The sequence below is a fragment of the Cucurbita pepo genome, unplaced genomic scaffold, assembly GCF_057944985.1.
Source record: "Cucurbita pepo subsp. pepo isolate OVF unplaced genomic scaffold, ASM5794498v1 scafford_15, whole genome shotgun sequence".
Lineage (NCBI taxonomy): Eukaryota > Viridiplantae > Streptophyta > Magnoliopsida > Cucurbitales > Cucurbitaceae > Cucurbita > Cucurbita pepo.
Window position 1 is genome coordinate 172,709 of NW_028257920.1, and position 23,719 is coordinate 196,427.

Genomic DNA, 23,719 nt, shown 5'->3' on the forward strand with positions numbered 1-23,719 from the left:
AATCGTCCTCGAAAGCGTTTTAATCTCGGAATAACTTTGGTCCTTGTCTATCTGGAAAGGTTTATGGTCTGGAATGTGCATTAAGTCGGTCATGTATTTACGAAGCATGAATATGTGACATATGTTATATAAGGTAAAGAGGGACTGTGGTAGGGGAACCTGTATGTTAGTAGTGTTAATGGCACGACCCGATTTTCGAGGCTTCGAAAAACCGAATCGTGACTAAAAAGACGAAATCGAAAACAAACAAAAGGAAAATAAAAGAAAAGAAATGCAAAGTAAAAGGATAAAAATACTTTGAATTAAAACAAAAGAGAGAAATTTTGTTTGTTAATTATTACAAAAGAAATTGCAAATATAAAATGAAATACAAAAAACTCCAAAAGACCGAAAAGGGACTGACGCTCCGGAACGACCCCCTCTGTGACTGTACAGCTCTCAAACGCTCCTCTACCTCGACCAGCAGCCAGCGAACACCTGAGAAAAATAAAGGAGAACGGGATGAGTATAAAAATTATACTCAGTAAGCCACCTACTTGTAGGCTCTCTTCGCATCTTAATTTAACAGAAACTCAGTTCTAGGACATCGGGTTCTAACCTTAGTCTCTTGGGGCTTGCCCCTTGGGTTTCACCGGTTCATCGTCCTTTCATTAGTCACCTAGAGGTTCCTTATGCCAAGCTGATATGATCGGTATCTCTCTATGAGGCGCTACCTCTACATGGCTATCTAGGACTACATGGTATCTAGCCTAGGGGGTGCTGAATACCCCTACGCCCATATAGTCCTCCTATGGGGGGGCGCGACCCAACTCGTTCCCATGCAGCTAATGGGCTGTACGACGTGGGGACACATTCCCCATGCGAAATGGCTAAGAGCAGTAAGGACTGATCAGAGACCCTTGGTCCTCCCATGAAGCTATAGATACCGTTCTCACGCTAGCAATCTATAAACACTCCTAGGTACTTTCTTGCCATGGTTAACTGCTAAGTTCCTAGGGGAAAATTAAGTCTGGCTGGAGCGACATATCGCTCCTAATAGTAATTCTCTAAGCTTATCATAGAAATGGGTACTAGAAAATAACGGGTGTGCATGCAACCGTCTTCTAACATCCTAATATTCATGCAAACTAGGCAGGCCGGCTCAACGAGGCGATGGCCTCCATCCAGCACCCAAAACACGAAGTTCGCGCTCAATGGGGCGAATTCATCCATCGAGCACCCGGAACACGGAATACACAATTCCAACCTAAATTAAGCGCATGCATACGTACAATGGAAGCTTAAGGCATACAAGCAACACTCAGATAATTCACCCAACACATCATAACAATCCATCTGATTAATTTCATTCATGGAGAGCTAATTTAAGGCAAAATTACTAACATGCATACATACAATCCAAGCGAACCCTACAAGTATTTCTTCCTAAATACTGGGTGGTGACTTACCTGGTTGACGCGTGCTCTTTTTGCTAGCGTTTCTTTGCCCGTGAGGTGTCCAAAAGTACTGATTTCTTTAAATTAGGTCCCTATTCACGTAAGAACAGTATTAGAACTGGAACCGGGACAAAAATCTGGCAAACAGAAAGCAACCGGGCAAAATTGGCCATTCCACGCGCGCTCACGCGCGGGAAGGCGCCAGTCGTAGGCTGCACGCGCAACCGCCTCCGCGTAGTCGCGGGTCGGCCGGTCCGGTCGGCTCGGCTCGCGTCGCGGTTCGGCCCGGCTTACAGGCGACACGTGTCGATGCCTCGCTGGATCTGCGTTGCTCCGCCGATGGTCGACGCTTGTCCGGCGCCTGTCGCAGCCGTTCGGCGCCTGTCGCCGCCGTCCGCTGCTCGCCGGCCGACTCCTTTCTTTTTTTTTTTTTTTTTTTCTTCTTCTTTCTTCTCCGCCCTCTGAAAATTGAAACACAACCTTCTTTTCCGATTTTCATATCTTTCGATCCGTAGATCGGATCGACATGATTCCTTCGACAAAGTTTTAGATCGTGTTACTGGCTACGTCCTCATGTTTTTTTCGTAATTTTCGATTAACTACCAGACGAGTTAAGAAGGTCAGAATTTCGCTCACCATTCTCGGACAACTCTCGGATCTCCGCCTTCGGGTTGAGGTCTGGCCAAACTTCTTCACAGATCATGCGTAGAGTTGTTCCTAGATGAATATATCAAGATTTCAGATCTTGATTCGCAAAGGAAAACCATAGATTTGGGAAAAGTTCAAGATCCTTACCTTGCGGGTTTTCCGACTTCTTGATGAAAAATAGGACTCCGGCCACCCACATTCTCTTTTCCCTTCCAAGAAAGTCTCTCTGCATGATCTTCACCTCCTTGCATCATGATCTTCACCGGAATAGACTCCGACGGTAGTTTTCGGTGAGTCTTCCGGCGGTTCATCCTTTCTCCTCTCTCTAGGTTCTCTCTACCCCTTTCTCTCACTATCTCTCTTTTGCAGGATTATGGATGGGGTTTCGTTTGGACCCCTTAGGTGGTTGGAGGGGCAAATTTACCTATTTGCCCCTCTCGACTTTTCCCTTTCTTTTTTTTTTTCTATTTCTATTTCTCTTTCTTCGGGTATTACAGTTAAGGATAGTTAGTATTTTATTATAGTTGACTATATATCATATTTGATACTTTATTATAGTCAAATATCTTGTATCCATTTGTTGATTTTTCCATATCTTTGTAATTTATTTGATTCTCAAAATGATAATAAACATAGAACTTTTAAACGAATTAGGTGTGGTGATTTTAACAAATATTCTCATGGTACAAGAGCCTTTCAGTTTATGAACCCCGAATCTTTCTTTTCAATGGCTTTTAAATTCTCTACCATCTTCTTCTCCACCACCACTACTGGCTTTGATGCTGTAGTGGTAGTCTCCATGGCGGACATAGGCGGAGCCGATTGATTACTCTTCGGCTCCACCCTTTTGACCTCTAAATCATCCTTTGCAGGTCAACCCTTCGCCATACTCTGTACATACAACATCACCTTCTCCAACACAACCGGTTTCTCCCTAACCAACATAGCCTCTTTCATTTTCTTTCCAATCGGTCCTTCATCCTTTATAGAAACCCTAACCTCAAGATCCTCATAAGCTTTCTCATAAAAAATATACGAAATCTCAAGTACTGACCTTCAGCAGAGATTTACCTTTGGGATCCGGGCACCGTGCTGGCCTCTTCGCGAACCAAATCGCAGCCAGCCTCCTCACCAAAATTGGCTCCTTTATCCATTGGGACAACTCTTTGGGCTTCAACATCGTCTTCGTCAATTCCTCTCCGTCTATTGGAACTTCACCACCTGCTATGGCGTTGACTACTTCTCAACCAGCTCTGTCTACTACTCTTTTGGAGTCACCAGGAAAAATATGTTCGAGATATTCTTACTCGTACTCATTTTCTCAATAGCAAACCAGTCCACAAGATGCAGACACCACTCCATCTCCGTCCCTCTCTTCCTTTCTTCGTCGCAAATACACCACAGAGTTTGCATTCTCAAGTTTCTGCCCTCTTCTTCCTCACTCTTGCCCTTTTCTCATAATAGAGCCATCGCTCTAATTCTGAAGCCTTTGCCTTGCGTCTCTATAGCCCACAACCAATGATTGTTTCTCAACACCAGATTGCTGATCGTTCAATTTTCTCTAATCTTGCTCTCTATCGATCACCTGTTGGTGTCTTCTTTATTGACTTTCTCTTTGACCCGTCAATTTCTATTTTTCCAATTTCCTCCTGCCTCTTTCTCCATTTCCGTACTCTTTTTCGATTCATTCCCATTCTATTTTAAATTGCAATTTCTATATCTTCTAATGTTAGATTTGTAGGAATTCTTATGGAGATTTTTTATTCTCCCTCTTCTTTGTTCAATTTGTTACTTGACCAAGGCCCTTCCAATAGCCCTCTCTCTATATTCTCCTTCTTCCTCTCGGTTTCCTCCTCCTACTTTGTGGGGTAGACATATTCTCGTTGGAGCCATTGCCGCTACAGTTTTAGATCGTCAAGAAAATACTATGCCGCCCAATTAGACGTCTCCTTCGAACAAAATTGCTGACAAATTCACAAAAAGTGTTTCTCAACCTCTCTTTGAATTTTTCATATCCAAGCTTCACATTCGTTCAAATCTGACGCTCAGCTTGTGGGGGGGTGTTAAGAATATTTAGTACTGAATTATATTTTACCATATATATCATATTCCATCTTTTATTATAGCCAAATATCTAGATATTTGTCTTCCATTACGGCTTACCATAAATATCATATTTGTCTTCCATTATGGCTTACCGTAGGTATCATATTTTCCTTTCTATTATAGGCAAACATCTTATATCCATTTATTGCTCTTCTATTTATTACTCTTTTCATATCCTTGTAATTTTTTATTCTCTAAATGATTATAAATAGAGAACTTTCACACCATTTAGGTGTGGTGGTTTTACCAAATATCCTCAACAGGTACGATTCAATCTAACATGTCGATAGGTATGCTAAAGCATGGACTTAACTCGTGCTTCATTTGAACCTTATTATGTTGTTCATCGAGGCTACCTTCAAGCATACTTTGTTGCCTACTTTCAACTCTAGCTCTCTACGTATTACATCAATGGAACATTTTTTTATTTCTTATTTTTCTGTCTACACCAAGTTGTATGCATCCACATCCTAACCTTTTGCACGACCTCATTAGTGGCTTGGACATACTACTCTTCGTTTAAAATGGTTCACTATACCACATTCTATGGCATTTTGTGCTGAAAGGAAACATTTTTGTTCATCCAAGACTCATACTTTGAGAAATTTGTGTAATGCTCACTATATAGAACCTTAAGTTTGCTTAAGGGTTTATCCTGTTACTCCCTTTAGAATTTATTTAGACTATTACAAACTAGTTTAAGAACCTCCTCGAAGATCTATAGAAGTTGTGTGCATTAATAAGTTAAAAGACCTCACAGTCACTCATAACTACAACATTGAAACTTAAAGGAAAGCTTTGAAACATTATCTTTCTTACTCCTATACTTGAGAGAACTTTTGTTTCTTGAGGTGTACCTCTTATCTTTTGTTACCTTGATATGTTCCTTATATTCCGTAAACAACTGCATGCTTGGATTATATCCTCTTAGCAAAACTAATACAAAATGTTAATCCTAATGCTAGAAAACCTTAAATACGCAATTCAGTCTTAATTTCCAACTTTTCCACTTCCCTTAAATGACTTACTTTCTTCTTTTTGTTAGGATTTATGCCCGAAAGTCTAGTAATTAATTATTTACTTTATAACAATAATTTTTGTTATTTTATTTGCAATTTAATTGTTATCCATTGTATGCAAATTCAAGGTTATTAATGTAATCTTGAACAACATGTGGTTGACATACAAGAGGATCGTGTTCAAGTAATAGCCTAAAGGCTCTATAGTATATGGATAAGGATGGGTGCCTTATCCTGGTAACACTATTGATACAACCCACTTTGTAATCGTTACGAACGATTTGATCCAAATCGTTCGTGTGGAGACATGTAAGTGGAGGTATCCTATACAATGAATTTGTATAAGAATGGAACAAGAAATGTTTAATCACTCTTTATAAATCCGTTAATTGAGAAGATTAATATTTCACATGATGATCATATGCGACTCAATCTTAATCTTGAGTGAGTTATGAACTCCTGTCTGTGAGGGCTTGTACTTTAATTTACATGGGTGAGAATGACTCTTTTAGCGGATTCAATATGCCTACCGTTTTGGAGACTTGACCAAATAGGGAGTTGGGAACATAATATCATGAGATGAAATTCACTCCTTTCCATATAAGGAATGTAGATGAGTCGTTCTCTTTAAGTACTGATTTTGAGACTTGAACAATGGAGCCCCACCCTCTCATTGGCTCGAGATGGACTTGGTTTACCCTATGCATATGCCAAAATCTCTGCTAGCGATGCCGCCGTCCTCCATACAAGTGCGCCTTGCCTTTACCTAAAAAATAATGTGGCACACGACCTTAGTATTTCGAAGAATACTTAGTAAGTGGCCCCACTATAGGAGGTCATGCAAACGCAAACATATGCAATCATGATTTAAGGACCTATCTCTAACATCATAGGGGTGACCTTCAGTCTCGAAAAAATTGCATGTGAAGTACTTCCCTACACACGATTCACACGTGCGAGTGCCAATCCACTAGGCGCTCGCACATCCCCTAAACCCTCTGGTCAAGCTAATGTCATATGCCTCAGGAACACCCTCCTCTGGTCAAGCTATTGTGTGCGTCCACACTCATCATCTCTAGGGGAAGTAGCCCTATGCTTATAAACATACAACATGCATGAGATCCCTCTAAATTCATCATAATATCTCTTCTAATACAACCCTCTAGTCGCATCTCTTTGTTATTCTAGGTAACACATACTCGTGGATATTTATATTAATATCATTTTCATGCTGTTAGGGTTGTGTCGTATGTCGATCTAACGACATGATGAAATATGGCACTCATCATCATATAGCATGCTCAATATGGAAAATATCATCATATTAAGGTAAACGTCACACAACCATCATGCTCATCATATTGTCATAAAGTGCATCAAGAATATCAAGTACGTCATTCATCGAAATATATATATACTACGCACATCATAAAGCATCATAACTCATACATCATCATATCTCGTACATCATCATAACTCATACATCATCATACACTAATATATGACATCATATGATACAACTCATACATCATTCATTATATACTAGTATATGGCATCATACCATACAACTCATACATCATCATAACTTATACATCATCATATACTAACATACGACATCGTACAACACAGTTCATACATCATCATAGCTCATACAATTTTTAGCCTATCCTATAGTAAGGCCACTTACTTGGTTGGCCTTGACTCAAGTACTCCCTAATTAGCTAAACATAAACTGTGATGTCCCACATTGGTTGGGGAGGAGAAGAAATCACCCTTTATAAGGGTGTGGAAACCTTCCCCTAGCAGACGCGTTTTAAAGCCTTGAGGGGAAGCCCAAAAGGGAAAGCCTAAAGAGGACAATATCTGCTAGCGGTGGATCTGGGTCGTTACAAATGGTATCAGAGCCAGTCACCGGACGATGTGCTGGCCTTCTCGCTGTTCCCCGAAGGGGGGTAGACACGAGGCGGTGTGCCAGTAAAGATGCTGGGCCCCAAAGGGGGATGGATTTGGGGGCAGTCCCACATCGATTGGATAAAGGAACGAGTGCCAGCGAGGATGCTGGGCCCCGAAGGGGGGTGGATTGTGATGTCCCACATTGGTTGGGGAGGAGAACAAATCACCCTTTATAAGGGTGTGGAAACCTTCCCCTAGCAGACGCGTTTTAAAGCCTTGAGGGGAAGCCCGAAAGGGAAAGCCCAAAGAGGACAATATCTGCTAGCAGTGGATCTGGGTCGTTACATAAACTCTCGTTCCTTGAGAGCTGCTTCCTACGGTGCTAGAGTTTGTTTCCAATCACACCGTTCACCACCTTCCATTAGTATTTCACAATTAAATAACTAATAATTCAATAAATGTGAAATACGGCTCTAAAACGACCTTGATTACCTTAACTGGGGCCGAAAATGGATCTAGGACGGTCGAAACAGTGGAAACTGGGCTAAAACAGCAGCCGAGCCACCGAAGCGTCGTCGGAGCGTCCAAACCGCTCAAGCCGAAGGGTTGCTTTCATAGAAAATGGACACGTGGCAGCACCAGAGCAGCCCATGTCGATGCAAGCGTCTCGGGTCGAGGTTTGGTTTGGGTTGGCTCGTGGTCGCGTTTACGGCTAGGCTGCTGACTCGGTTTCTGTTTATAGATCGGGCCGCGAGTGAGTTAGGCTGCGGGCTGGTTTGGTTGGGTCGAGGGAACTTGGACCTCGGGTTTGTAGAGGCAAGCACGGGTCGCGGGTTGCGGGTTGGATTGACATTTGGCTACTGGTCCGAGGAGGGATTTGGGCTATGGGTTCTACAAATTTTTAGTACGAACACTACAGCGGCCAATTCTAGGTCATGGGTAGGATAATTCTTTTTGTATTCTTTTAGTTGACGGGAGGAGTATGCAACAACCTTACATGTTGCATTAACACACATCCTAGTCCCTTCTTGGACGCGTCACTATAGATTACGTACCCTTTTGAGCTTTCAGGTACTGTGAGTATCTGGGTTGTTACCAATCTCTCTTTTAGGTTCTGGAAGCTTGCCTCACAAGCATCATTCCATATAAATGATACCCCTTTTCTCGTTAACTGTGTTAAAGGTGAGACTATCCTAGTGAAGTCCTGCACAAACCATCGATAGTATCCTGCTAGTCCTAAGAAACTCCGTACTAATTTTATCGTAGTTGGGCGTTTCCACTTTGTGACCGCTTCGACCTTAGTGGGATCTATGGATACTCCGTCCTTTGTCACCACTTGTCCTAGGAAAAAGACTTGTCGTAACCAATATTCACACTTTGAGAACTTCGCGTATAACTTGTTCTCTCTTAAGGTGGCTAGGACTTTTCAGAAGTGTTCCTAGTGTTCCAAGTCTGTTTTTTAGTACACTAGGATGTCATCAATGACCACGATCACGAAAGTGTCTAGACAGTCCTTGGTGAGGCCAAATGACATCACTACGAACTCATAGGGATCGTACCTTGTCCTAAATGCTGTCTTTGGTATGTCTTTTTCTTTAATCTTTATTTAATGGTAACCTGACCGCAAATTTATCTTAGAAAATATCGTTGCCACTCTGAGTTGATTGAATAAGTCTTCCGTTCGAGGCAGAGGCTATTTGTTCTTTATGGTTCTCTTATTTAGCTCTCTGTAATCGATGCATCGACGCATCGATCCATCTTTCTTCTTAACAAACAACACTGGTGCACTCTAAGGGGATACACTAGGTCGAATGAACCCTTTATTTAGTAAGTCTTGTAAATACGCCTTGAGTTCCTTCAACTCTGTTAGCACCATGTGATAGGGTGCTTTGGAAATAGGCCCAGTTCCTAGCTTGTCTTCGATGACGAAATCGATCACTCAAGAAGGGGGTATTCCAGGTAGATCGTTCGTTAATGCATCTGAAAACTCGTTTACTATTGACACGTTTTCTAGGGTCTTTTCTTTTCCTCTTACGTCTACGACACATGCTAATATAGCCCATCCGCCTTGTTGGACTAACCTATTTGCTTTCATCATCAAGACTACCTAGGGGGTAATCTCGGTACTCGTGCCTTTAAATTTAAAGGTAGGTCCCGCTAGTGGCAAATATGTTACTTCCTTTTTACAACAGTCTATACTAGCATGGTTTTCGGCTAGCTAATCCATGCCTAGTATGACGTCGAAGAACATCAAGTTCACTACCATCAGGTCAATGCTTAGAGTTTGGTTCCCTATGATTACTTGGTCATTTTTACTCTATCCCTAGCTACTATTTCTAATCCCAAAGGGGTGCTTACAAACATTTCATGCAATAAGGGTTCTAATTCAAACCCCATCTGTGATCCTTCTTGAGGTGAACTCTCTTCAGCCTCACCTCGTCCTCTACCTCTAATAGGACATCGTCCCCTTCCTTGTCTTACTCTTTCGTGTGGTTTAGGCAGCATGGTTCAAGAAACCAAGATAGCATTTCTTAAGTCTAAGGTTCATCACTATGCATATATATTATTAAAAATACATATTCTAAAGTCTCATATTGCAAACAAAATCACTCAACATACAACAAATCACATCATACTCTATAATAAATACATGAAATATCACAACAATTTCAGTAATATCACTAGAAAAATGCATGCGAGTTCGAAAATGTTTCTCTTTTCTTATCTTATGCAAGACGTACTTGATGGTGACAGGACATCGATGTTGGGACCATGGAATGTGCCAAGCCTACATCGTAGGCTAGTCTACAGAATCTAAAACCTAGAGCTTTGATATCAACTATAACGACCCTAAATTTCCACATACTTAGAGTCGCTACTAACGTCTCATGTTCATCTATAATGTGGAAATATAATTCTTACATGAACATCATTTATAACGTAAACTTTGAAAAACGCTTAAAACAACTTCTTATCTGGAAAACACAGTCATGGTCTTCCATCTAAAGAGGAGGGAAGAGAGATAGGAGAGAAATCTAGAGCTAAAAAGGTGGTTTGTTTTATGACCCTCAAGAAAATAGAGTGTTTGTATCAACAAACACTACATTCTTAGAGGAAGACCACGTAAGAAAAGTGAGATTTCTAAAGAAGCTACTGATAAAACAACAAGAGTTGTTGATCAAGCTAGTCCTTCAACAAGAGTTGTGTTGATGGAGCTGACACTCCTGGTCAATCACATCCTTCTCAAGAGTTGAGAATGCCTCGACGTAGTGGGAGGGTTATAACTCAACCCGATCGATACTTGGGTTTGACAGAAACTCAAGTCATCATACCTGATGATGGCGTTGAGGATCCATTGACCTATAAATAGGCAATGAATGATGAAGATAGAGATCAGTGGATTAAAGCCATGAATCTTGAAATGGAGTCAATGTACTTCAATTCAGTCTGGGAACTTGTAGATCAACCAGATGGGGTAAAACCTATTGGTTGCAAATGGATCTGTAAGAGGAAACGAGACCAGACCAGTAAGATACAGACCTTTAAAGCTCGACTAGTAGCAAAGGGTTATACCCAAAGAGAGGGGGTGGACTATGAAGAAACCTTCTCTCCTGTTGCTATGCTTAAATCAATTAGAATACTCTTGTCTATTGCCACATTTTATGATTATGAAATTTGGCAAATGGATGTTAAGATAGCCTTTCTAAACGGCAATCTTGAAAAGAGTATCTATATGGCTCAACCAGAGGGGTTCATTGAACAGGATCATGAGCAAAGGGTTTGCAAGCTTAAAAGATCCATTTATGGGTTGAAGCAAGCATTACGATCCTGGAATATAAAGTTTGATATTGCGATCAAATCTTATGCCTTTAAACAGAATGTTGACGAACCTTGTGTTTATAAAAGGATAGTCGACTCTACAGTAGCTTTCCTGGTGTTGTACGTTGACGATATCCTACTCATTGGAAATGATGTGGGATTTCTGACTGACGTTAAGCATTGGCTAGCGATACAATTCCAAATGAAAGATTTGGGAGAGGCTCAGTTTGTTCTTGGAATCCAAATTGTTCGGAATCGCAAGAACAAAACACTAACATTGTCTCAGGCATCGTACATCGACAAAATGTTGATTCGATATAAGATATAGGACTCTAAGAGAGGATTATATCTTTCAGGCATGGAGTTCATTTGTCGAAGGAACAAAGTTCTAAGACACCTCAAGAAGTTGAGATACGAGACACATTCCCTATGCATCAGCGGTCGATAGTCTGATGTATGCCATGCTATGTACCCGACCCAACATATGCTATGCTGTGGGAATTGTCAGCAGATATCACTCCAATCTAGGACGTGCTCATTGGACTGCCGTTAAGAATATCCTCAAGTATCTTAGGAGAACGTGGGACTATATGCTAATGTACAGTGCTAAGGATCTGATCCTTACAGGGTTTACTGACTCAGATTTTCAGACTGATGTAGATTCGAGGAAATCGACATCAGGATCTATCTTCACTCTGAACGGAGGAGAAATAATATGGAGAAGCATAAAGCAAGGTTGCATTGTTGATTCTGTTGGGTTTTATGTCCTAAAACTCATAGTTTGTAAACAAAAACATATTCTATTTTCAATAAAGTTATTATTGTTGTTTATTCAGTAAAGATTGTTATTGAATAAAGTGAACTTTACGATCATTAATCTAAATCCAATAAACTAAGAACACTCTGGCTATAGTTTGATTACTTGAACTATATGTAGAGACATAAGAGTGGATCAAGTTCAAGTATATAGTCAAAATGATCTATAGTATAAGGATAAGGCTGAGTACCTTATTCTGGGGACACTATGGATGCGGCCCACTTTTGTATATGATATAAACAATGTGATCACTAAATTGTACATGTGGAGACATGTGAGTGGGGGCATCCTATGCAATGAGTAATGCATAAGATCGGACCATGAAGAAAACCACTCTCACTTTATAATGTCGTTTCCTGTTGAGACTGATTTTCTTTTCATTCGATAACCTAGGTAACTCGGTTTTAATCCTGAGCTAACCATGAACTCCTGTTTATTCGGAATTATCCTTAGATTTTCATGGGTGAGAGTGGCTCTAGTTCGCCGACTCAATAGGCCTCCCATTAAGCACTGACTCTAGGTCTTGAACAAGGGGCCCCACCCTCTCATTGGCCTGAGAGGGATTCGGTTTACTGGTTAGACCACAAACCAATTGTTCATTAGAGGATCAGTGAGACATAAGGAACAAGAAGTGACTTTAGGGGTAAAACGGTAAATTGACCCATCTCTAGTTACGAACAACCTGTGAAGGATCGACTTACTAATCATGGTTATATCAAATGGACAGAAATATATCTATAGTGAGGGAAGTGCTACTACTAGGCTATAGTGGAGTGTCCTAGTGGTTAACGAATGTTGGTTAACAATGTTAATGAGTTTAGCCGGTTAATCTTGGATCGTTGGAGCCCATGATCTATAGGTCCATTAGGTCCCTCTGCAAGCTCATATCGGACTAAACCATAGAACAGTGTGACGAGTATGTTCGAGGTGGTTCGAAACCGGTTCGTGAAGAAACTTGAGCGACAAAAGGTTAGTATTCAAACTCATTGAGATTTAATGCTTTTGAAACATGCTAGCTAATTTACTATAATTGATGTACTTAGAGTGCCTAAGATCCAAATTGCTTCCACATGTGTTATATTAACATCATCACAGTTGTCATGAAAACTTTATGGTTATAGAAACTAGACACCCCAAGGATTGTGTCAAAGAAAATTTGAAGCAATTAGGATACCAATTTCTCGAGAACGGAGGTCCCGTACGTCAACTACGAGGTAAGAAACCATCTTAGACTTTTCTTAAGAAATACTTGTAGGAATTGCTTGAATTTCTATATAAACATTAAATCAAGTATGAATTAAAGATATATGAAAGAAAAATATCAAGAACCATGAGTTACCCTCAACCGATCAAATTTCTTGAGATTTAAGTAACATCAAAATAACCCACTAAATGAATTCCGGCCCAACTTTTAATTTTGAGCATACTATGGTATGTTAAGATTATATATGCAATTTGATAGTCATTGCACAAAGTTGAGTAGTTAAACCAAATAACGGTATAAAATGACCATAATGCCCTTAAGGCAACTTACCTTCGGTTCATGATCTAAATGGCCTCTGAATGCTATGAAACTTTGTAGTAGGCCCCCTTTTTTTTATTTTTTTTATTATTATTCTTTTATTATTTTTTATTATGATTGATGACATTGGAACATTTTCAGAGGTCAAACCAAGAATTAGGTGGTATAATGACCAAAATGCCCCCATGACCTTTTAAAGTATTTCAAGGTCTAAACCCCTCTAAATGACTTAGAACTTCTTACAAAGCCTATAAGGGCATAAAGATATTTTCAAGATTTCAAGTGGTTAAAAATGAGAAGCTTTGATACCATGCTAAGAATGAGAAACATAATTGGGATCGAAAGTCCAATTTTCATTAATGTTCATGTTTAAATAGGATACAAGCAACCAACTAAATCGTAGAAATAAAAAAAATCCATAATCTCATTGTTTCATTTTTTCTTCTCAATAACTATATTTATTTTCAAGCACGAGTTTTTGTCGGTAAAAAAGAAATCAAATGGATTCAAGGGAGCTTTTCATAACGTATCAATAAGTAGACCCATGCTTCGAGTTGTTTCATGCTATAAATAAAAGCGAACACTCAAGAAATCCGTCGTACAGGCTAAATGATGTTGAGAAGGCTAGTGACATTGATCCACAAGACTAAATGAACTAATTGGTTCTATAGGATATACTATAAATAAAAATTAGTACATTCCCCCATCCACTAACAACCAATTTCTAAAAGGGAGGAAAAATCCTAACTGATTATTGCTCTACAAACCTTAGAATTTACATAAGGTTGACAACTACCATCATATCAATCAACCAATATCAATGTTGAAGACTCAGAACCAAGAAAAATACTATACAAGCTCTACAACTACCAAGGTAAGAAAAACATTAGGTAGCACTCAAGAATAAGGGACCAAGGTCCTTAAACTAAGAAACTCAAGAAACTCCAGACCTCCCACGGTATATCATGTTCTTGTAGGTACCACTCAAGAATAAGGGACCAAGGTCCTTAAACTAAGAAACTCAAGAAACTCTTAAGACCTCCCACGATATAGCATGTTCCTAACTTAGACTTCGTAGCTTTCAACGTACGAAGCCTTGAGTGTAGATATTGAGACTATGCCGCTTGGAATGTATGAAGTGCAATGATTGACTTGTTTGTAATGATTATATCAATTGATACAACTTCTCCTACCGTACATAAAAGTGCAACTCTAAATATATAGTTGAGTGACCTATAGTTAACAATAAAAATTTATTAATTAAACAGTTTAATTATTTAATTTTGGATCATTGAATCTTATAATCTATATGTTCATAAGGTCTCTTTGATAACTCATATGCTCATTACACTAAAAAGGTTCACTTTAGTTAAAAGAAAAATTAAAATTTAGTATATTAGATATATTAAATATAAAGAAGAAAATAGATCTAATTTAAAGTGTTCAAATAAATATTTAATATATTAAATACAAATAGAAAAAAATATATTTAGTTTAAAGTTTTTATTGAATATATTAGATATATTAAATATAAATAGACAAAATAATAATAATAAACATAAAAGCAAAAAATATATTTATTGTATCACACTTCCATTCTTGGCTGAGAATCTCCCGATTATACCCCGACCATAACTCCGCATCATTTTTCAACATAAATGATGCACATGTCACCTTTTGATCATCGAGACAGTTCATTAATAAGAAGATTGTCTTAATTGATGATTGCCACAATTGTGTCTTTGTTGGGTCTCGTGAGGCACCATTAAAGGTACGAGGATCTATCCCTTGAAATCCTGCATACAACATTTCTCGCAATGACTGCGTACTGTTGGTCTGCTGGGTGGTCACCACCATTTGCATCCGAACCTAGAATGATTCCCACATTATGGTAGTCATGGGGTCCATTCTAAGCGTCGGTGCCACTAGGGGTGGCACTGCTGTGTCGGTTTGAGTTACTGATCCTTCACGAGGTGGACTCCCTCTACCTCTACCCCATCATCTAACAAGGGGTCATCTTCTTCCCCTACACCCTCTTCCACGTCCTCTAGGTGACATGATCTATAATCAACACGTAATTACTTTGAAGTGAGGATCTCTCGGTACAAAAAATATGTCATACACTATATCATTATAAACACACAACTGATTCAACAATAGCACACTTGACAATAACATTTAATATCTTTTTTTATTATTTTACGTATGACGTACTTTGTGGCGACGGAGCATCAGTGGTGGAACCATGGAACGTACTAAAACTACGTCGTATGCAAGTCAACAGAATCTGTAACCTAGAGCTTTGATACCAATTGTAATGACCCTATTTTTCTACTAAAATAGAGTCGCTACGATATGAAGGACCTGACCTGACCTTTTTTTGCGAAAACATTCATTTAAATAATTCATAACACACTAGATGACTTTCACCCATTCTCATATATGGTAAGTAGATGAGTAGTTTCCTTTAGTGTTGATTTTGAGATTTGAACAATGGGGCCCACCCTTCTTACGTGCTCAAGAGGGACTTAGTTTATGATTGAATCTTAGACAAATGGTTTATTAGAGAATTAGGGCATTAAGGTGAAAGATATAATTAGGGGGTATAACAAACTTTTGACTCAGTTGTAATTACCAAAAAATTGTGAATGATTGACTTGCTTGTAATGATTATATCAATTGACACTACTTGTTCTACCGTGCATAAAAGTGCAACTCTAAATATATAGTTAACAAATGAAAATTGATTAATTAAGACCTTAATTTAGTTAAAAGAAGAATTTGAAGGGTACAAATTAAAATTTAATCTAAGAAAATAGATCTAATTTGAAGGGTTGGAATAAATATTTAATATGTTAAATAAATACAAATAGAGAAAAATATATTTAATTTGAAGTGTTTATTTAATATATTAGATATATCAAATATAAAAAGATAAAAAATAAAAAATAAAAAATAAAAAATGAAAAATAAAAAAACTTAATCTGAACCGTTCACATTTATATTTAATACAATTAACTAGATTAAACATAAAAGCTAAAAGTAGGTTTATTGTATCACACTTCCATCTTGGCTGAGAATCCCCCGGTTATTCCCCCGACTATTAACTCTGCATCATTTTTTAGTATAAATGATGCACAAGTCACCTATTGATCATCCGGACAGTTCATTTATAACAACTCAAAATTTTCTACTTAAATTAAGGTCGCGACTGTATACATATCATAAATATTGAATGCGGAAATACTTCATTTAAACTTTCATGAATCATAACCTTCAGCTTAAAACACAGTCATCGACTTACGTGTTTCGAAAACACCTTTAAAAACAACACAACAAAAGGCTAAATAAAATCAATGAACGTTTAAATTAAAAACATCCTATCCTAGTCTAAGTCTAAGAAAATAAATACGACTACTCTATGCATGTGTCATAGTCTCCAGTTGCGATGCCGTCGTCAGCCGTACAGGAATGCCTTGTCTTAATCTGAAATAAAGGTAGCATGTGGGTTGAGTATTTTAAGAAATACCCAGTAAGTGACCCTACTATTAGGGATTAAATGCAAGAACATGCGAATGCAATGACGGGACCTATCATTTAAATCAATTTTTCGACGGTACTGTCCTAACGGGTAATTTGGATGTGTATCATATACTCTACACATAGCCCATACGTTCAAGTATGGACTCACCAGTCAGTTCGCACACCGCTGGGCCACCTTCCTTGTGAGGCAAGCATACTCCGGAAGCTCCTTAGGCTAGACACTCGTTAGAACTAGTAACCGTCACGACAACATTAGGTTAACCATAATGATCGTACCCCTGTCTGACCGTCGCAGCATTATGATAAACATAATGATCATTTTCCTGCTTGGTCATCGAAGCATTATGATAACCATAATAATCGTATTCCTGCCTCATAACGTATTCGTTCGTACTATCGTGAAGGGTAAAGGGTATCCCCCAATGCATGATAACACAATAATGCATGAAGTCCCAACATTTTTTCATTTTCATTATCATTTAATACAACCCCACTAGCGTTCCGTACATCCCATATCATTTTTCATATCACTTATCATATCTTTCATGCATACGCTGGGGTTGTATTTCATGCTAGTTCGTCGTTTGGCATGCCAATCATATCATATCATTCAAATTACATAAGTGTGTCACAATCATAACATTTCGTGCTTCCAAGCATAATAATTTTCATCATATACGTATCATGCCATAACATATCGCATCACAATATTCATATCATAAACATGTCAATTTTATCACATATCTTACTATAACATATTTCATATCGTCTTTATATCATATCACAATATATATACATCAATGATTCACATGTCGTATCATAATCATAACATATCGTAAACACTTCGTGGTCATATCGTTCCCTAACTTATCATAGCCTTAACATTCTTATACCTATCATAGTCATGTCGTTACATAAACGTACCCTGACGTTATCGTTCTATCAATCTATCATAATCCTATCTCTTTCTACACATAACCTAACTATATTCTTTTATCAACCACTCATATCCATAGTACTTCAAGATGTAACCTAACCTTCACGTTTCATGAACAAATCTTACTTCTATCGATTCACAAATAATGCACACATATCAGTATATATGACACGTGCAGAACCACGGGCATGTGTCAACATCAAATATAACCATGTCAATAGTAAGGTCACTTACCTCGTTAGCTTAAGTTGTTGTCACGAATATATGCTTAATGAAAGTTCGATTATGTCCCTTGAAATCCAAGTCAACCTATGTGAGCTCATGACATCAGTTTTAAGTTTGAACCCAATAAAATTATTTCTATAATTTAGATTGGTCCATTGTTAAAAGTAAATGTTAGGTACCTAATAATTATATTTTTTTTTTATTAAAAATCTTATTCTATGATTTTGTATAAAACAATTGATAGAGTTATTTCAAGTTATTTTGGGTCTGTATTTACTTTTCTTTCTATATTTAGTTTAAGTTTTTTAATACGGGAATCTTCCTTCTTTTTTGTATGAAAAATTCATTTAAATAATTCATAACACGATGCCATGGACTTAAACATTTGCAATAAAACCTTAAAAAAAATAACGAAAAATAAACAACGTGAAATTTATATAAAACAAAAAAGAATAAAACAATGTCCTAATCTAACTTAAGGACTACAAAATAAATAAAATGCAACTTATCGTAACACAAGTTTCATGGTCTTTAATGTGACGTGTGGGCCGTGTGTAGGAACCCCTGTACTCAATAACTGGCCCGACTATTGGCGTTATGAAATGAAGTCACATGAAATGTAGTCATCAACTGTACAAGAGTTCATTTCATTCTCTTGAAGGCTTTCTAGTTCAGGCTAAATTAGATGTGTAATACTTCTCTACACATGGCCCACACCTACGAACGTGGGCCCACTAGGCAGGCTCGCACGCTCCCTAGGCCTACTGGTCTGGCTAGCACTCGCTGAGAGTTGTTGCTGGACACCCGTAGGGAATAATGATTGTCGTAGCATTATGGCGAATAAGATGATCACAATCAGTCTCATGAAGTATAGGAACGTATCCTAACCATATCGTTCTATCATTCTATCATAATCATATCCTTTTCTATACATAACCTAACCATATGCTATGTCAATCATATCTTAGTCATATCGTTCCATTACGTTTATCGCATCCTTCTCGAATCCTATCTCACACATATTATTGATTATGTCAATCATATCTTAGTCATATCGTTCCATTACGTTTATCGCATCCTTCTCGTATCCTATCTCACACATATCATTGAACACATGATGATGTAAGAGTTATCAGATCATTCACGTATCATAACATATACATAACATATCATAGTCATATCGATTTATAAACAATTCACACATATGAAGTTTATGACACATGCAAAACCACAGGGCACGTGTCAGCATCAAATATAATCGTGCCGATAGTAAGGCCACTTACCTGATTAGCTTAAGTTGTTGTCACTAATTTAAAGTTCAATTCTATCCTTTGAAATCCAAGTCAACTTATGTGAGCCCATGACATCAGTTTTAAATTCGAACTTGTACAAAATTATTCCTTTAATTTATAATGATTATGTTAGATTTCATGTGAACATTAGAATATTTGCATGAATAAAAGTCCGAGATATTTAAAGTTCAATTTTTTTTGCTGGGTTTAGTTCTTTTCACCCTATCTCCATTTTTCTTTTTATATTTAATTTTAAATTCTATTTATTGAATTTTTCCTTTTTTTTCTATTAGTCTTGGTCTGTATTTTATTTTTTCCTCGGGGTTATTTTCTTTTCTCCCAGTATTTAATTTTAATTTTTAATTCTTTTGTTTTATGTGGAGCTCTTTTCACTAAATCTCCATTTTTTTATATTTAGTTTTAATTTTTAATTGTTTTATCGTAGAGTTTTTTTTCCACCAAATCTTTGTCTTTATTTTCTTTTCTCTCCATATTTAGTTTTAGTTTTTAATTCTATTAATTGAATCTTATCTCTGTATTTAGTTTTAGTGTTTAGTTCTATCCACTGAATCTTCTTTACTTCTAAATCTGATTTCTTTTTTTCGTTTAATTTTGTTTAGCCGTTTAATTCTGTTGGATGAGAGTCCCACAGCTAATTTAAGGAATGATTATCGGTTTATAATCAAAGAATACTATCTCCATTCGTATGAGGCCTTTTGGGAAAGCTCGAAACAAAGCTTATGCTCAGAGTGGACAATATCATACCATTGTGGAGAGTCGTGTTCATCTAACATGGTCTCAGAGCAATTTTATTCTCTCTCTAGCATAACTGATAGTTGGTGGTGATCATCTATCATGATATCAAAGCCATTTTATTCTCTCTCTAGCATAACTGATAGTTGGAGTAGGGGCTATTTTTATATTCTTTCTCTAGCTTTGTATGTGAATCTTTTCCAATCTATTTTTTTATTCTCTCTAGCATAACTGGTAGTTAGAGTAGGGGTTGAAGAGTGATATTTGAGGAAGGAGTCCTAAGATATCAATGAAGGAAGGGATGGGTTAATTATTTATTTATTTCTTTATTATTGTTATAATTATTATTTTTTGTAAGTCGTTACAATTAAAGAGTTGGACCTATTGCTCAAATAACAATGAAAAGCCTTCCAATATTGCACAATTAATTCTAGAATTAAAAAAAAAAAGATTTAAAATTCTAATTTTATCCTTCTTTTTACTCCTGGATTTTAGAACATTATATCATAATATAGAACAAAATTTGCACATCATTTAGTCTTGTGGTATAGTTGGTTATCATGTTAGTCTAACATACAAAGGTCTTCATTTGTTCGCTAGTAATATTGTTCTTTCTCATGTGGTTGAATGATTTTATGCACAATATTTTAAATATAGGATATGAATAGATAAAACGATAACTTGGTCTCGCCATTTTATTTTGGGTACACTGCAAAGCCTATGATATCTTTGTTGACTCGAAATAGAGTAGACGAGTCAAACTGTATTCTTATGTATATGAACGAATTTGTTAACACCAATTTAAAAATACTCAAGAATAAGATTGAAAATAAATTGTTTATTTAAATATTGAATTGTTTTATATTCATATTAGGAAATGTCCATAAACAAGAGACTTCAAAACAAAATTGAAGAGAAAAGTGATTTAAGAGTATTTTTGAATTTTTTTTTTTAAATTATGAGTATTAACAAAACGTTTGAAAGTTGAATTGTATTTTCAAACAAGATATTAACGGTTTCATCTCACTAACAATAAACTTATTTTTTATTTTTATTTATTTATTTTTTATTATTATTATTTTTTAAGAATATTGATGAAACATTTCAGGGTTCTAAGGATATTTTGTTTAAACACTAAAATTTATAATTATTAGCTAGTTTGTCCAATTACTCCCTTTAGAATTTATTTAGACCATTACAAACTAGTTTAAAAACCTTCTCGAATATCTAGTTCATTAAATTATACAAGTTGTGGGTATTAATGAGTTAAAAGACCTCACAGTCACTCATAACTACCACATTGAAACTTAAAAGAAAATCTTTGAAACATTATCTTTCTTCAACTCCTATACTTAAGAGAACTTTCTTCAACTCCTATCTCTTGACTTTTGTTACCTTAATTTGTTCCTTATATTTAATAAATAAATGCACGAGGCTTCATGCATTCCCCGTGACATAGTCTTAATATTTGCATCCAAAGCTTCATGTGTTCGGTGCGATACAATTTACATACCTATGTCCAAGGATTCACGGGTTCCTTGTGACATAGTTGAAGTACCTACACCTAGGTGTTCATAGTTTCCTACGACGTATTCATTGTCGTAAGACCATATTGCACTACTCATCGGGAGGTCTTTAAAATATCTCGGGTTCTCGTTCAAGAGTTTTTTTGTTAAGTCTTGAAATACAACTAAAGAAAAATTCTTAACAAGTACACCCTAATCCATATGAGTCATAAATATTTTTCTACATGCATAAATCTTTCATATGTATCTTGTCACTTAGTACTCATAAAAACCTTGATTCCTTATCAAGTGTCTTGAGGGGTAGTTACATACTTTTTCTCTTAGCTCATATCCCTAAGTTGTTATAATCTCCTTAAAATCTTTCATACTTACCCTTATTTTGTAAAGGAGTCTCATAACTTTTCGTAGTATTTTGAGTATTTAAGATCTTGAAAACATCTTAGAATTCTTATAGGGATATTTTGGTTATTTACCACTGCAAATCTTGGTTTAAATCCTCAACAGATTTTAATGGCCTTGTAACATAAGTCTCATTCAATTAAATGTCATTTAGGGGTCACTTTGCTCCTAAGCCAGCTATATATAATTATAGGGGAATTTTAGTCATTTTACACGTACCCTTGGTTTAGCCTTTTATCATAATCTAATTATTATCAAATTTCATACATAACCTTATCATATCATATTGAGTCTTCTCCTAAAATTTCATGAACAATAGAATCCATTTAGTATGATTGTGGCTTAGGCACATTGTAATCAATTTCAACCTCAATTTAGTATTGGAGAACTTAAATACTTACCTCAACCTCAATTTCAATTTTCTCACTTTCTTCTAGATGACTTGCTTTCTTCTGTCAACAAGATCAATAGTTTAATCAGTTAGTGTTAGGCAGGGTGGTTTTCTACATCTCACGACTTCCTGAGCTTAGCTCACATTAAAGTCATTTATGTCATTCATAAATGAGTTTAGGTATACAATGTTTCAACTTTTACTGTGTTAGCTCTTTTTTTTTTTTTTTTTTTTTTGTTCACACCGATACTTAAATTTCATATTTACATACTTCATAGTGACGAAATTTCCTTTCGACACTACCACTTTTAATATCTGTAGCAGACTATAAGATGCTGTCATCTCTCAAGTTTTCTTGGTCGTTTTCATTTGAATATATTTTAATCATCAGTATATGTTGATACATTTTTCCCATCTCTATGGTCATAACACTGCGTATTTTAACTATGTTCAAGACATCTGACATAAATACTAAACTCTAGCTCCCCATAAATGGTACAAACCTTACTAATCTAAACACTATCAATATATTAATTAACATTCATATTCCATGCTGGGTAAATCATACCAATTCTGTATTAAAATAAACATATAACTAAGTCAACAATAATACAGTCAATGGTGTCAAAATTTAATTAGGAGTTATAGTTGATAATGACCAAGCAGTAACAACATATGAAATCAACAACATTTCCTTTTCTTATCTTATCCATGACATACTTGATGATGATCGGGGGGCATAAGATGTGGGACCATGGAACATGTCAAGCCTATCTCATAGGCTAGTCTACAGAATCTATAACCTAGAACTCTGATACCAACTGTAACAACCCTAGATTTCTACTAACCTAAAGTCGCTATCGTCATCACGACATACTCTCTTATGCGGAAATAAATCTTTAAAACTTTATCATAAAATACTGTCATGGACTTGCGTGTTCGAAAATATATTTAAAACAACATAACCAAATATTGAATAGAAAAAATAAACATTAAAAGTAAAAACACCGTGTACTAACCTAAAGTCTAAGAAATGAAATACCATTATCCTATGCATGTGCCATGGTCTTTACTTGTGATGTCGTCGTCAGCTCTACAGGGGTGTCTTGCCTTTACCTGTAATAGAAGTGACACACGACTTGAGTATTTTAGGAAATACTCAATAAGTGACTCCACTATTAGGGTCACGGAATGCAAACACATGCAACTCATGCTTAGGGACCTATCATTAAAACCATCGTAGGGGTGGCTTCCAGTCTGGATAAAATTGGATGTGCGTGCAAATGTGAGTCTTCAGGCGGTTCGCACGCCCCCTAGACCCATCATAGTCGAGCTGGTTGTCCATAGCCAGACGTCTGGAGGTCAACAAATCTCGAGTGTCTTGCGAGGCATG

The 23,719-nt window shown here is 36.9% G+C and overlaps 1 long non-coding RNA gene across 1 annotated transcript; it reads right to left on the reverse strand.

Moving 5' to 3' along the window:
* Nucleotides 1-302: 302 nt before the first annotated feature.
* On the reverse strand, nt 303-1,542 carry LOC147785528 (uncharacterized). Its single transcript, XR_015415383.1, has 2 exons — nt 1,449-1,542; nt 303-477 (listed from the first exon to the last, which is right to left on the reverse strand). It is a non-coding gene; the product is annotated as an uncharacterized LOC147785528 (long non-coding RNA).
* Nucleotides 1,543-23,719: the final 22,177 nt, after the last annotated feature.